The following is a 15245-nucleotide window of genomic DNA, read 5'->3' as shown; positions in this document are numbered from 1 at the left end:
TGGCTCCCATCGCCCAACAGTACTCTTATCAACTGCATCATTGCCATTCACTGCACACGAACGTCCATGAACTGAGCCATGCCAGCACATCTCTGTATATCGATATCAGATGCCTTTGCCACGACTGCGCTGTTGCGCTTTTTATCTGGGGTGAAGCGGAAGTGCGTCATAGTTGGCTGGTGCAGACAGGCAGTCTGGAACAGGCCTACGAATGGGGAACTGAACAAATGGTCCGCTGGAGCGCCTTCAGTAGCATCCAGGTTGTGCATTGGTGTTGTGGCCGCAACCGTGAATAATGAGCCCTGAGTAGTACCCGCAGAGTACAGGTTGTTTGTCTGCCACTTCTCAATGGCGTGCACGCAGTATGGCGACCGTATGGATGCATAATAGGCACTGAATACAATCTGTCTGCCCCACATTACTTTGGTTTCGTACACCTGACACGACGCCAGAATGGAGACTGTGGACTCGCCGGCAACGGGTGTAAGATGTCGGTTTGCCACTTTATCGCTGCTGGGTGTGGGATGCGGCACTTGGGTACAAGCTACACCTTAACTTACCTGAGGTTGCTGGTTGGAGGATGGTAAAGTGACGGCATAGGATTAGCATAGTATTCAGTGGCGCCTACAGGAGGTCTTTCATGTTGTGATTGACGTTCTGTTGCCTCTTGTGATTCGTGTGGCGTTGTGTTTTCGTCTCTATCCTTTATGGCTCAGGTGAGTTTTGTCAGTGTTGCCTGTCGCACACGAGCCAGTCTTCTTGTTAAGCTGTGTATATCAGTGCATGGGCTTCCGTACAAGTGTGTAGCCTGTTTTTGAATGTGAAACTTTTATTCTCGTTTGCAGCTGTTGGTTCAATTTCTTTAACTTGGCTTGCCGTATGTCTGCCTTTGTCTGCATGCATATGTGTTACATACTGTAAAGAACCGTAATGTTTTAATGAGAGGGAAATTGTGCAGCTTCCTGCGATTCAATACAGTTAAATATTTGTTGTTCTGGTGGTGCTTATGGTATCCATTAGACGGTTCCAAATATGTGAAGCTATTGCTCTCTAGTTGCTGCCGTTCGGTTCTGTAATGTTTAGTGCACCAGTTGCGTCAATGCTATGTAAAGACTTCGATGTGCGTTAAGCTAATTGATGTACATGCCATCTATGTTCTTTTATCAGTTATGCGTCAGTTATTTTAAAGAATTTCTTGTCTGCTTGTAAATGTGCCACCACTTGGTTCTGTAAAGTTTAGTGCGTCAGTTGCTCTGAGGTTAATCTGTGTACGATGGGCTTTCAGTAAGTAATACAACATAGATGTTTCTTCTGAAAGCAGGTTGGTTTTATTTAGGATTACAGTACACCGTGTTATTCCTTAAAGTAGTAAAGGAGTTTTGCTATTTGGGGAGCAAAATAACTTATGATGGTCGAAGTGTAGACTGGCAATGGCAAGGCAAGGAAAGTGTTTCTGAAGAAGAAAAATTTGTTAACATCGAGTATAGATTGAAATGTCAGGAAGTCGTTTCTGAACGTATTTGTATGGAGTGTAGCCATGTATCGAAGTGAAACGTGGACGATAAATAGTTTGGACAAGAAGAGAATAGAAGCTTCCGAAATGTGGTGCTATAGAAGAATGCTGAAGATTAGATGGATAGATCACATAACTAATGAGAAAGTATTGAATAGTATTGGGGAGAAGAGAAGTTTGTGGCACAACTTGACTAGAAGAAGGGATCGGTTGGTAGGACATGTTCTGAGGCATTAAGGGATCACCAGTTTAGTATTGGAGGGCAGCGTAGAGGGTAAAAATCGTAGAGGGAGACCAAGAGATGAATACACTACGCAGATTCAGAAGGATGTAGGTTGCAGTGGGTACTGGGAGATGAAGAGGCTTGCACAGGATAGAGTAGCATGGAGAGAAGCATCAAACCAGTTTCTGGGCTGAAGACCACAACAACAACAACTCCTACGGTCGTTGCCGTGTCATGGATGTTCACCACTACTGCTTGTTCCGTAAGTCAGAATCGACGGCAGCATGTTGCCTGTAACGAGTGTCTTACGTAGACGTGAAGACGCCATTTTGATGGTTCACTACGGCTCTGCAAACAAAATTTTCAGCAGCTTCGTGCACATAGAGAAGAAACATCGAACACGAAACCCCTAAAAGGACGTTTTCTCAGTAAACGGCTGTAAAAAATTATTTATTGAACGACATGCGCCCATACTTTCAATATTATTAAAACAGGGGATTTTAAGTAAATCTTCAAACTGTAATCATCGCTTCACCAGTGAGCTTCACCGGTTATTGGCTATTCTAGCGGCGTGTTACGGTTCTGTGGCGTTGGAATTTGAATGTGGGCGAGGACAGCAAACATGTTCTTGCAAACAAACAAAAATTTAATATTATTACTACTTCAGCAACCCCTGCTTCGGTTGTGTAGACTGTGTGGCCCGCAGACATGTTTTGTGTTGTTTTTATTAAAAAGAATTTTTATATTCTTCACAAACTGCAACACATGCTAAGCTTTTCAAGCTAATTATGCCATTATAAGCATGCACTTTTCCGAAAGTACTTCTGACCAAAAAGTGATTCTGGCAGCTGGAGTCCAAAGTTTTTGTTAACCGTGCCTTTACAGTTCTTCTGGAGATATTTCCATAGCAACTTTCATCCCATAACACGTATTTCTATATATCTAAGCGAAAAGTGAAATGACAATTTTCATAAATTTAGATTAAAATTTTTTATAAAGCAACGAAATATTTTCTTACAATTTTTCCTTCCTTATTACATTCCCTTAGACGTTGAATTTCAGAAACACCTTGCAGTCGCGCGGTGTGACCGCGCGGTTAGAGGCACCATGTATGGACTGCGCGGCCCTTCCCGCCGGAGGTTCTAGTCCTCCCTCGGGCATTAGTGTGTGTGTTTTTCTTGGAAAAAGTTAGTTTAAGGTAGTTTAAGTAGTGTGTAATTCTAGGGATCGATGACCTCAGCAATTTGGTCCCTTAGGAATTCACACACACACACACACACACACACACACACACACACAAACGCCATGTATTTTTTAAATTTCTAACCAAGAAGTGGAATAACAGTTATCATAGATGTAGCCTCAAATACCCTTTAGAAATTCTTTAGTGACTAGTTATTTTCACAAAACCTTTCACCAATTGTTTCACCCCCATAGGGTCAAATTTCCAAAAATACTGAAACACGTATTTCTTTATTTCATACCGAGAACCCAAATAGCAGTTTTCGTAGGTCTAGCTGAATTGCGACATTTACAAAACGCCCTTCATTCTCTGATTCACCCCCTTCGTGCTGGTATTTCAAAAAATCCCTTCTTAAACCACGCCTACAGTATAAATCCAAACCTTCACCAAATTTCAAGTTTCTATCCTTAGCGATTTGGTTGGGCAATGGCGTCAGTCAATAAGTCCATCAGTCGGCACATTGCCTTTTATAAATTTACTGTTATTACATTATTATTATTATTATTATTATTATTATTACGTTATTCAGCAGTCTTCCTATTGGGCTGATGCGGTCCACTACAAACTTTTCTCCTGCGCTAATCTCTTGATCTGAGAGCAAGAAGTGCACCCTACATCCCCAGCTATTTGTTGCATGTATTCCAATCTCCGTTTCTCTCAATAGCTCTCTACCCTCTGCAGCTCCCTCTAGCACCATGCTAATTATTTCATAATGGCCTAATACATTTCCTATCATCCTGTCCTTCCTTCTTGTCAGTGTTTTCTGTATATTCCTTTCCTCGTCTATTCTGCGGAGAGCCTCCTCATTTTGGATGTTCTCAGTCCTAATTTTTAATATTCTTCTGTAGTACCACATCGCAAATGCAGCGATTCCCTTTCGTCCGATTTTCTCACAGTTCATGTTTCACTACCATAAAATGCTGTGGTCCAAATGTATATTCCCAAAAAGTCTTCCTCAAATTAACACCTATGTTTGATACCAGTTGCCTTCTCTTGGCCAGGAATACCTTCTTTGCCTGCACTAGTCTGCTTGTTATGTCCTCCTTGCTTCGTCCGTTATGGGGTATTTTGCTGCCAAGATAGCCGTATTTCTTTACTTTGTCTGCTTCGTGATTACCAGTTTTGACCTTAGGCTTCGCGCTGTTCTCATTTCTGCTACTTCTCACTACTTTCGTATTTCTTCGATTTACTCTGAGTCAATACTTTGCACTCATTAGATGGTTCATTTCATTCGACGTGTCCTCCAATCCTACATGTTCACTGAGGATAGCAATGTCATCTGTAAACATTATCTTTCTCCCTGAATCTTAATACTACTGTTGAACATTTCTTTTATTTTTGTTTCTACTTTTTCGATGTATAGATTGAACACTAGAGAAGAAAGAGTGTATTTCTGTCTTACAATGTTTTTAATCCGAGCACTTCGTTCTTGGTCTCTAATCTAATTGTTCACTCTTCGTTTCTGTTCAGATTATGTATAACCCGTCTTTTCCTATAGCTTACCGCTATTGATCTCAGAATTTTGAACATCTTGGAGCATTTTACATTGTCTAACGCCTTTCGTAAGACGAGAAATGCAATAAACGTGTCCTGATTTTTTTTAGTCTTACTACCATTATCAATCGCAACCTCAGAACGGCCACTCTTGTGCCTTTACTTGTACTAAAGCCAAACTAATCATCATCTAATCGATCCTTGATACGATTTCAATTTTTCTGTACATTATCTTTGTCAGTAGGTCGGATGCATGAGCTCTAAAGCTGACTCTGCAGTACTTCCCGCACTTATCTGCCATTTCTATCTTCGGATTTGTGTGCATGATTTGTCTTTCCGAAAGTCAGATGGTGTGCCGCTAGACTCATAGATTCTACAGACCTTCCTGAATAGTCATTTGGTTGTCTCTTTCCCATCTGATTTTCGAAATTCCTATGAAATATTACCTATCCGTCCTGCTTTATTTGAGCTCGTCTTCCAGACCCTTTTTAAATTGTTACTCTAATACTGGAACCCCTATCTCTTCTCTATAGACTCCTGTTTCTTCTTATCATAAAACAAGTCTTCAGCCACATAGAAGCCTTCAGGATACTCTTTCCATCTACCCGCTGTCTCCTCTGCGTTTAACAGTGGAATTTCCATTGCACTGTTAATGTTACCACCGTTGGTTTTAATTTCACGGAAATTTTTTTTTACTTTTCCGTATGAAAATTACGAAATCCTATTTTATTCGTTACTAATTGCTACAGGTTTATGACTACTTCTTGAAGTACTCACCCTGTACATCAGCTTCGGAAGCTATAAAATCACTGTCCATGATGATGGAAGCACTTCAATGGAAGATGTACATTACTGGGCATTAAAATTACTACACTAAGAAGAAATGCAGATGATAAACGGGTATTCATTGGACAAACATATTATACTGGAACTGACATGTGATTACATTTTTACGCAATTTGGATGCATATATCCTGAGAAATCAGTACCCAGAACAACCACCTCTGACCGTAATAACGGCCTTGATGCGCCTAGGCATTGAGTCAAACAGAGCTTGGATGGTGTGTACCGGTACAGCTGCCCACGCAACTTCAACACGATACCACATTTCATCAAGAGTAGTGACTGGAGCATTGTGACGAGCCAGTTGCTCGTCCACCATTGACCAGACGTTTTCAGTTGGTGAGAGATCTGGAGAAAGTGCTGGCCAGGGCAGCAGTCGAACATTTTCCGTATCCAGAATGGCCCGTACAGGACCTGCAACATGCGTTCGTGCATTATCCTGCTGAAATGTAGGGTTTCGCAGAGAGCGAATGAAGTGTAGAGCCACGGGTCGTAACACATCTGAAATGTAACATCCACTGTTCAAAGAGCCTGCAACGCGAACAAGAGGTGACCGAGACGTGAAACCAATGCCACCCCATACCATCACTCCGGGTGATACGCCAGTATGGCGATGAGGAATACATGCGTCCAATGTGCGTTCACCGCGATGTCGTCAAACACGGATGCGACCATCATGATGCTGTAAACAGAAACTGGATTCATCCGAAAAAATGACGTTTTGCCATTCGTGCACCCAGGTTCGTCGTTAAGTACACCATCGCAGGAGCTCCTGTCTGTGATGCAGCGTCAAGGGTAACTGGAGCCATAGTCTCAGAGCTGATAGTCCATGCTGCTGCAAACATCGTCGAACTGTTCATGCAGATGGTTGTTGTCTTGCAAATGTCCCCATCTGTTGATTCAGGGATCGAGACGTGGCTGTACCATCCGTTACAGCCATGAGGATAAGATGCCTGTCATGTCGACTGCTAGTGATGCGGGGCCGTTGGGATGCAGCACGGCGTTCCTATTAACCTCCTGAACCTACCGATCCCATATTCTGCCAACAGTCATTGGATCTCGACCAACCCGATCAGCAATGTCGCGATACAATAAACCGTAATCGAGATAGGCTACAATACGACCTTTAATAAAGTCGGAAACGTGTTGGTACGCATTTCTCCTCGTTACCCGCGGAAACACAACAACGTTTCACCAGGCAACGCCGGTCAACTGCTGTTCATGTATGAGAAATCGGTTGGAAACTTTTCTCATGTGCGCACGTTGTAGGTGTTGCCACCGGCTCCAAACTTGTGTGAATGCTCTGAAATGCTTATCATTTGCATATCACAGCATCTTTTTCCTGTAGGTTAAATTTCGCGTCTGTAGCACGTCATCTTCGTGGTGTAGCAATTTTAATGGCCAGTAGTGTATTTATGTGTGATGAAGTGTGCTGGACTAACGTACTGCCAATGGAAAAGCCGGCGCCAAGCTGCTGAAGTAGCGGCTTCAAGTCCCAGTTCTACACGTATTTTTAATATCAGGAAGGTTGGTTCAGGAAGATCGTATGCCCACAGTTTATATGAGATGATGAAGTTAGTTTCAGTTGTCTTTGTTCAGGAAGGGAACTGCAAAATGCATCATATGCTACCACTCATAGTATAATCGGTGCGTTCTAGAGAAACGAACGTGGGAGGATCTTTCACGCCAACGGGCACGTTCAGTATCGATACAGAGGTAACGCTGTAAATTAGCACGCAGTTAAACAAAGTGCGTCAAAGCGCGGCGGAACCGTGTGGGCGTTAATATTGGCAGATATAATAAACGTGGTACCAAATAAAAGTCCAGCCCTTTTGTAATTATATTATCTGACAAATTAGCAACACAGTATGCAAATACTAGCGACGTGATAATTGATGCTGATTTCAATATGCAGTATTAATGTGCCGGGTACGCAAACGTTTGTTTGAGGTTGAAACAAATATTTTTGGTCCACCATTTGCGTAGGCCTCAGGTGATTCGATCTCTCGCAGACGACCACACTGAGATCATGTATATACAAGTTAAAATGAATCTTGGGGATGGGATAATTATTGTGTAATTACTCTAATATCACCATCACTACAGGGGATAATATTAAAAACACAAACGCTATATACGTTTTCTCACTAAGTCAACTCTTCAAATTTGCTAAGTAGGTTTTCTAGTGGTCTCGGACACGAATGGCCGACACTTAACGTTTCGAACGTTTGTGTGACCATCTCGAATTTGACCAACAAATCAATGTACCTTCGCACTACTTTCCTTATGTTACATCGGATATCGTCTGTTAGTTCTGCTAGATATGGATTCCGTGATCGTCAACAGTGAAGTAATGTAGCTTTTACTAGAGCACTAGTATGTATATCCACTGATATTTCTCCGTCCTTTACTGAGCAATTGAGACTTAACTCTGCATTAAGCACCATTACGCCTTAGTTATCGTTATGTTTCACATCCTCACACAATTTTTGTAAGATTCCTACTTGTAAGTCGAATTTACGTGAACCTAGGTAGTTGCAACAAACATCACACTTTGCTTGAAAACGTATAAGCAACGTGGCTTGGAGCAAGTCTGACCCATGGGTGTGCCTGTTACGAAGGTTGTCTAGAAAGTAAGTTACGATCGGTCGCGGAATGGAAACCACAGTAAAAACCAGAAACGTTTTATTTGCAACAGTTAGGTGCGTCTTGCCCCCACTTCTGTACATAGTCGCAGCTCCAACTTCGAGTTTTGTCGTAGTGTTGTATCCTCGTCATTGAAAGCAGCCGCCTGTGCATTCGGCCAGTTATCTGCTCTGGTCTGTGGAAAAATTTTGTCTTCGTAGCCAGCGGTTCTTGTGAGCAGAGATGAGACTCAGGGGGAGCCAATTACGGACAGTGTTGCGGGTGATAAACACTTCTCGCTGCAGGAGCGTCTTCATTGCCCCTGCAGTGTGCGGACGAGAATTGGCATGAAGAAGGAACTGCTCGAAAGTTGTGTTATGTGGGCTGCATGACACAGGCGAAATCTCTAACCAGGCCCTCTTACTTGGCGGGAGACGCTATTCTCTACACATCTTTACGTCCTCACTCTTCACTCAAAACTGAAAAGAGCGACGCGGCACGATCGACGGGCATACTAGAGACACTGCCCAACACATCTGTGCAAAGCTTCACCGGATTTTCCCAGTGGTTTCTATTTCGCGACCGATCGGAACTTATTATCTGTACAACCCTCGTATAATAGTATACAAGTGCAAAACATCAAGTAATCACACTGTGATTGACAAACCCCTACCACAAATGTGTTCATCTTGCACACAGCCAAACTGTACCTTACCATACTGCCACCTCGCAAACAGCCAACCGCTCCATCTGACTGACAAAAAAGAAGTCACCAGGTTCACGCCAGAACACAAAGTAACATTTCAACAATGATATACCCAGCGTTCGCTGCAAGGGAGGCTGGTGACCCTATTGGTAACATACTTTTAAACAACACAGGAAATGATTAATCTTACCTATCTGGCGATACCAGGCAAGTGAATTTCTATTAAAATATCTCCAAATGGCTCTGAGCACTATGGATCTTAACATCTATGATCATCAGTCCCCTATAACTTAGAACTGCTTAAACCTAACTAATCTACGGACATCACACAACACCCAGTCAACAAGAGGCAGAGGAAATCCCTGACCCCGCCGGGAATCGAACCCGGGAACCCGGGCGCGGGAAGCGAGAACGGTACCGCACGACCACGAGCTGCAGACATTAAAATATCTCCCCTCTACGGGAATTACATAATGGATGTACGAGGAGAAGGTGTAGACACATGGTTGACGACATGCGGAAGTTTGGGTCTAGTCTTGAGTCGTCTCGGATATCCTAATGGCAAGGCGACGCTCGCGATAAGCGGGAAATTCAGGTTCCAGCCCGTCACAAATTTTCGCTGCTTCGTTCCATTATACACCTGAGCGTTGTCCATATGCGGAACTGTTAATACATTTCAAGTACAGAATTGTATCTACGCACTAAACCTGCCTTAACTAACGCGTGCTACTCGAGGTAGCTGTGCGGTCTAGGCGCCTTGCCACTGTTCGCGCGGTTAGCCCCGTCCGCGGTTCGAGTCCTCCCTCATGTGTGTGTGTGTGTGTGTGTGTGTGTGTGTGTGTGTGTGTGTGTGTCTGTTTTGTCCTTAGTTAGTTTAAGTTAGATTAAATAGTGTGTAAGCCTGGGGACCGACGATCTCAGCATTTTGGTCCCATAGGAGCTTACCACAAATTTCTCAATTTTTCCATCTAACGCTCGAAATGATTGAATAATGAAAGTTGCAAGTGAAACAGCCTAATTCCAAGTTTCAATTATATCTATCAATTAATGATTAACAGTCCATTTTTGTAGTTTCAGGGCAACGGCCTTGTCGCAGTGGCTACACCGGTTCCCGTGGGATCACCGAAGTGAGGCACTGTCGGGCGTGGTCGGCACTTTGATGGTTGTCCATCCATGCCGCCATGTGCTGTTGCCATTTTTCGGGGTGCCCTCAGCCTCGCGATGCCAATTGAGGAGCTACTCGACCTACTGGCAGCGGCTTCGGTCAAGAATACCATCATAACGACCGGGAGAGCGGTTTGCTGACCCCACGCCCCCCGAATCCGCATCCTCAGTTGAGGATGACACGGCGGTCGGATGGTCGCGGTAGGCTAGTCGTGACCTGAAGACGGAGTGCTTTGTAGTTTTAAATACCCACACATCTTTATATCTAGAGAACTTTATCAAGATCTAACTGAAACTTTGAGCAATCGTTTTTAGTTGAGCTGCCTCATGGATGGCTATGCTCTGTGTAAAGTTTGAGATTGGTTCAAATGGCTCTGAGCACTATGCGACTTAACATCTGAGGTCATCAGTCGCCTAGAACTTAGAAGTAATTAAACCTAACTAACCTAAGGACATCACACACATCCATGCCCGAGGCAGGATTCGAACCTGCGACCGCAGCGGTCGCTCGGTTCCAGACTGTAGCGCCCAGAACCGCACGGCCACTCCGGCCGGCAAAGTCTGAGATTCCAAGTAATGTTATGGTTATATATTATTTTCGTGGACAATATCCGAAATTAAGATAGTAGTATCTGTTTCTGCTTACTAAGGAATCAACACTTCAGTGATTATTCATTACTCTTTGGAGTATCGATCAGGAACAGAACACACTGTACTTGACGATGTTTTTGATATTCTCGCTGGTAATGGCGGAGAATGACTTTCCGTACAAGGTACGTATTGATTACCAACTAACTAACTCCGTTCTAACATGCCTTGGAAGGCGCAACGGTAGCGACCAGCCGTCGTGTCATCCTCAGACCGCAGGCGTCACTGGATGCAGATATGGTGGAGCATGTGGTCTGCACACCGCTCTCCCGGCCGTATGTCAGGTTATGACACCGGCACCGCTAATTCCTGATCAAGTAGCTCCTCAGTTTGCCTCACAAGGGCTGAGTGCACCCTGTTCGCCAACAGCGCTCGGCATGACCGGATGGTCACCCATCCATGAGCTACCCCAGCCCGACAGCGCTTAACTTCGATGTTCTGACGGGAACCGGTGTTACCTCTGCGACAAGGCCGTTGGCAGTGGTGATCCGCGTGAGATTATGTTGTACAGTTTTGTTAAAGAGATGTATCAGTGATGTGATTTTTACGATTAAGAGCAGCAAACAGGGAGTCGTTAATAACACTTTTTTGGCTTGGGTGAACGTTTTAGCTTTGTGCAGTTCCACCACTTGAAAAAGGAACCTCTTCTCCTTTTCGTTTATTTTTTGAAGTGGTAATACGGAGTTACGCAGCTTCGTTTCTCTTTTTCTCTTGTCGATTTCGTTTTCGGTCTCGTCTGCATGGATCTGTACACTAATTTATGTGGCACTGAAAGTTTGACACATGACCAAAATTTATTAAAATTTTGGGGGAGATCCACTGGAAGCGTTTTGTATCATCAAACGCACTGTATGAGATACCTGGGCGTATGCAATTTTGCACATTGTTTTGTTGTTATTATACTGTAGACGCTATTTTCTTAAGATACGATCTGAATCTGAACTACAGTTTCTCTACATGTTCCATGCTCAAGCCTTCAGTCTCAGCAAGATCATAAAAAAGTTGATCTATTCTTCATTAGGATATCTAATATATTTCCATACTATGTGACTTTAGTTATTATCGGTGATACAGTCATTCACATTGTTATCGTCAATATATATTAATTGAATAATCATAATAGGAAATAAATAACTGTATTACTTCTTCCTCGTCATCTCCGCTCAACGTAGATGAAATAATGACAATGACAATAACTTCTGAGTACTCTACATATAGAATTAAACCTTTTATACCCAGCGAATCATTTATCATTGTGACGCATGAAGAATGGTGCCAGTGCGAGCTTTTGTTAATGTGATATCGGTTCTAAGGTCTCTCCGCGTAAGCCTCGATTTGGAAGTGTTTCAGAAAATTTTCACGATATATGCATATACACACAGAGTAAGAGTTAAGCTGTTCAGTTTTCATGTCAGTTTTTATGTCTCACACTGTCAGCAATCATTCCGATTTGAGCCTTACAAATGTGTTAGAAACGTTCTCTTTGCTAGACAAACGGCACTTTCCGAGTACCCTTCCTAGAAATAGATTTTCATTTGGCTCACCTCATCTCTTCATATTGTTACCCTAAGGTGTTTATTCGGATGAATCCACTTGTGGTTCAGTAGTGATGTCGGGAAGGATGCTACGTTTTTAAGTGTTATGAAGTGTACAATTTTGTATTTTTGTACGCTAATAGCTAGTTGCCAAGCTTAAGTTTTGTCTTGATACTACTGCCAGTGTTATCGGATGGTTTATCGTCCTTAGAGACAGTCACATCATACGCGTAAAGCCTAAAATGTTTTATCGTTCTCATAGACAACCATATCACAAGCGAAAAGCTCAAGACTGCAATAAAACACATCCGTTATGTCATTAATATAATCTCACCGACAAACCATCCACTTAAAAGCCGACACTAGTCGGTATGAAGCGCTGTAGATGATGCAGGACGCCGACCGGAGTGGCCGAGCGGTTATAGGCACTACAGTCTGGAACCGCGCTGCCGCTACGGTCGCTGGTTCGAATCGTGGATGTGTGTGATGTCCTTAGGTTAGTTAGGTTTAAGTAGTTCTAAGTTCTAGGGGACTGATGACCTAAACAGTTAAGTCCCATAGTGCTCAGAGCCATTTGAACCATTTTATGATGCAGGACAGGTACCAAGCGGTCATGCGAGCTTCCACCGCTGACTAAGTCACGTTGTTGAGCTGGTGTTGTGAGTGTGCCAATCAGTTATATGGAATAAACGCAATGAGATGCATCGAAGCGGGGCCTGACAAAATGGCAAGAAATAGCTATTGTATTTGGACGTTCCTATGACAACACCTTGAATGACTTTTCCCGATTAATTGGGCTATGAATTGTTCATCGTGCCGGCCGGAGTGGCTGAGCGGTTCTAGGCGTTACAGTCTGGAACCGCGCGACCCCTGCGGTGGCAGGTTCGAATCCACCTTTGTTGTGTTCTCACATCTTCTCTGAGAGCACACAGATGTCATAGACGTTAGCCCCTAGAGATCATTCTTTACAAAACAAACGTCGTATTCTCGAGTCATTTCTTGAACTAGGAGCTACAGTAAATCCATTATACAGTTCGACAAAATCTTTGGCAAGCAAACTGGACAATACGCAGTACTGTTCAATTTTCTACATAATGTTCTATTCGGGAGATCTACATTTTAGCCTACGAAATATAGCTTACTTACTTTCGTGGTCAGGGTCAGAGGACAGCGTGCAGCTAAAATCTTCTGTTCCACTGGGTTTTGCACTGCAGAACTCAAAGCGCCACTTCATTTAAACTGCCAGCCGGTGTGGACGAGCGGTTATAGGCGATAGTCGGGAACCGCGCGACCCCTGCGGTGGCAGGTTCGAATCCTGGCTCGGGCATGGATGTGTGTGATGTCCCTAGGTTAGTTAGGTTTAAGTATTTCTAAGTCCTAGGGGATTAATGACCTCAGAAATTAAGTCCCATAGGGTTCGGAGCCATTTGAACCATTTTTTTGTTCATTATGTTTACAAGGAACGTTGTAACACTCGGAATGTTATAGCAGTGCGTAAGAACAAATATCGTCAACGGCCTTGAGCAAGTGGATACGCCGGTTCCCGGGAGTGGCCAGTACTTGATAGGTGACCGTTCAAAATGGTTCAAATGGCTCTGAGGTCATCAGTCCCCTAGTGCTTGAAACTACTTAAACCTAACTAATCCAAGGACATCACACACATCCATGCCCGAGGCAGGATTCGAACCTACGACCGTAGCAGTCGCGTGGTTCCGGACTGAAGCGCCTAGAACCGCTCGACCACCACGGCCGGTGGTGACCGTTCAGTTAAGCCGCTCGCTGTTGACATTTTCGCCTTTGCCTTTAGGGAAGAGGAGCAGGAGGGGCGATGGCGTGGAATTCCTGGTCACTAGTCTTAATTCAAATGTCCTACATTCAACTCCAAACCTCTCCGCAGTGTCTCATGAAGTGAGGGTATGCGACGCTGTTGGTGGTGATTCGGTCGTCGGATAGAAACGTTAAGCTCGGCGGCCACCTAGGTGCTCTTAGAGAGGAGTAGGCTATGTGCTGGCACTAGGTTTCATTGTTTTCCTACTCTCACTATCTCCAAACACGAACATGACACTACATTACACTCAAACTTCCACCCTCAATACACAGATATCATACTTCGCGAGGGAAAGATGTCTCTGGAACGAAGAATGGGGAAAAGTATTTGCAATTAGGCAGCTGAATCTGCCATTGGGGGTCTCCCAGCCATTCACGCCACACGACTTTACTCTTTTTTAGAACAAATTTCGTAATTAGATCCTGACCGTTAGGGATCGCCTTGTCATTGTCATTGCCAGTCGATTTGAAAATCGACGTGAATTGCGGTTGACAGTGAAGCACGTGCAGCCCAGTCAGTTTCCTAGCGAAAGGCACTGTATGCAGTGCACATTTGGAATTGAGTACCTAGCAAAACGCCATTGCTCAGAGCATCATATAGAGCTGTACGCATTCAGTGGACCAAAAACCACAGAAACTGAACAATAGATAACTGGAAGCGTGCGTGTAGTGTGCTGCAAAAGTCGCGATTTTTTCACTTTTAGAACGATGCGTGATGCTGAATGCAGCGAACTCCATCTGAGGCGCTTAATCGCAAAGAGTGGAGAGGGTAGTTTGCGTCAGAGGCAGTACTGTGACGTTCTGGGAGTGTTTTTCGTAGTGGGACTTGGGTCCATTCATTATGGTAACTATAAACATGAGCCAGCATATCAACATTCTCGCTGGCTCTTGCCCTTTCTTCTCTTCGTGATGAGTGTCCCGTGGAGACTCCCATTTTCCAAGAAACAACAGCCGCGTTCACAGGTTTGCAGCCAGCCTTTCCAGTCTGGCGAACACTTAATTGCTTTATCGAACATCGATTGGCGGGATAATCACACTATAATAATACTACAGAAAATTCCTGGGGCTATTTGGAACCGCGATTGAGTGTCAGATTAGTAACTCTAACGCATCTAATCAACAACAAGTGACATCATCCGGATATGGTATACCAAAGTAAACTGACTGATCCTCTTCCTCACCGAATTGACGTCATTGTCAAGGAAGAAGATGGTATTACACGATAATTGCTTCACGTATCTGGCGGGTTGGTCCGGTGTGCTTTTAAAATGAACAGTAATAGAGCTATTGCTTTCCACATCCTGTGTCCGTATATTACACTCCATCTACGATAGCAACGTGCATTCTGGCTGTCATGTAGTTTTCAACCCAACTGCAGTTCCTTTTAGGCATCTCACGCGAACATTTTTTGCAGTAAAAATCAG

General features: G+C 43.8%; 1 pseudogene; it reads right to left on the bottom strand.

Moving 5' to 3' along the window:
• Positions 1-10819: 10819 nt before the first annotated feature.
• On the bottom strand, positions 10820-10938 carry LOC126357308 (5S ribosomal RNA; annotated as a pseudogene).
• Between the last annotated feature and the right edge of the window lie 4307 nt (positions 10939-15245).

This window comes from Schistocerca gregaria, chromosome 3, assembly GCF_023897955.1.
Source record: "Schistocerca gregaria isolate iqSchGreg1 chromosome 3, iqSchGreg1.2, whole genome shotgun sequence".
Lineage (NCBI taxonomy): Eukaryota > Metazoa > Arthropoda > Insecta > Orthoptera > Acrididae > Schistocerca > Schistocerca gregaria.
This window is presented reverse-complemented; position numbering and strand designations above follow the sequence as displayed.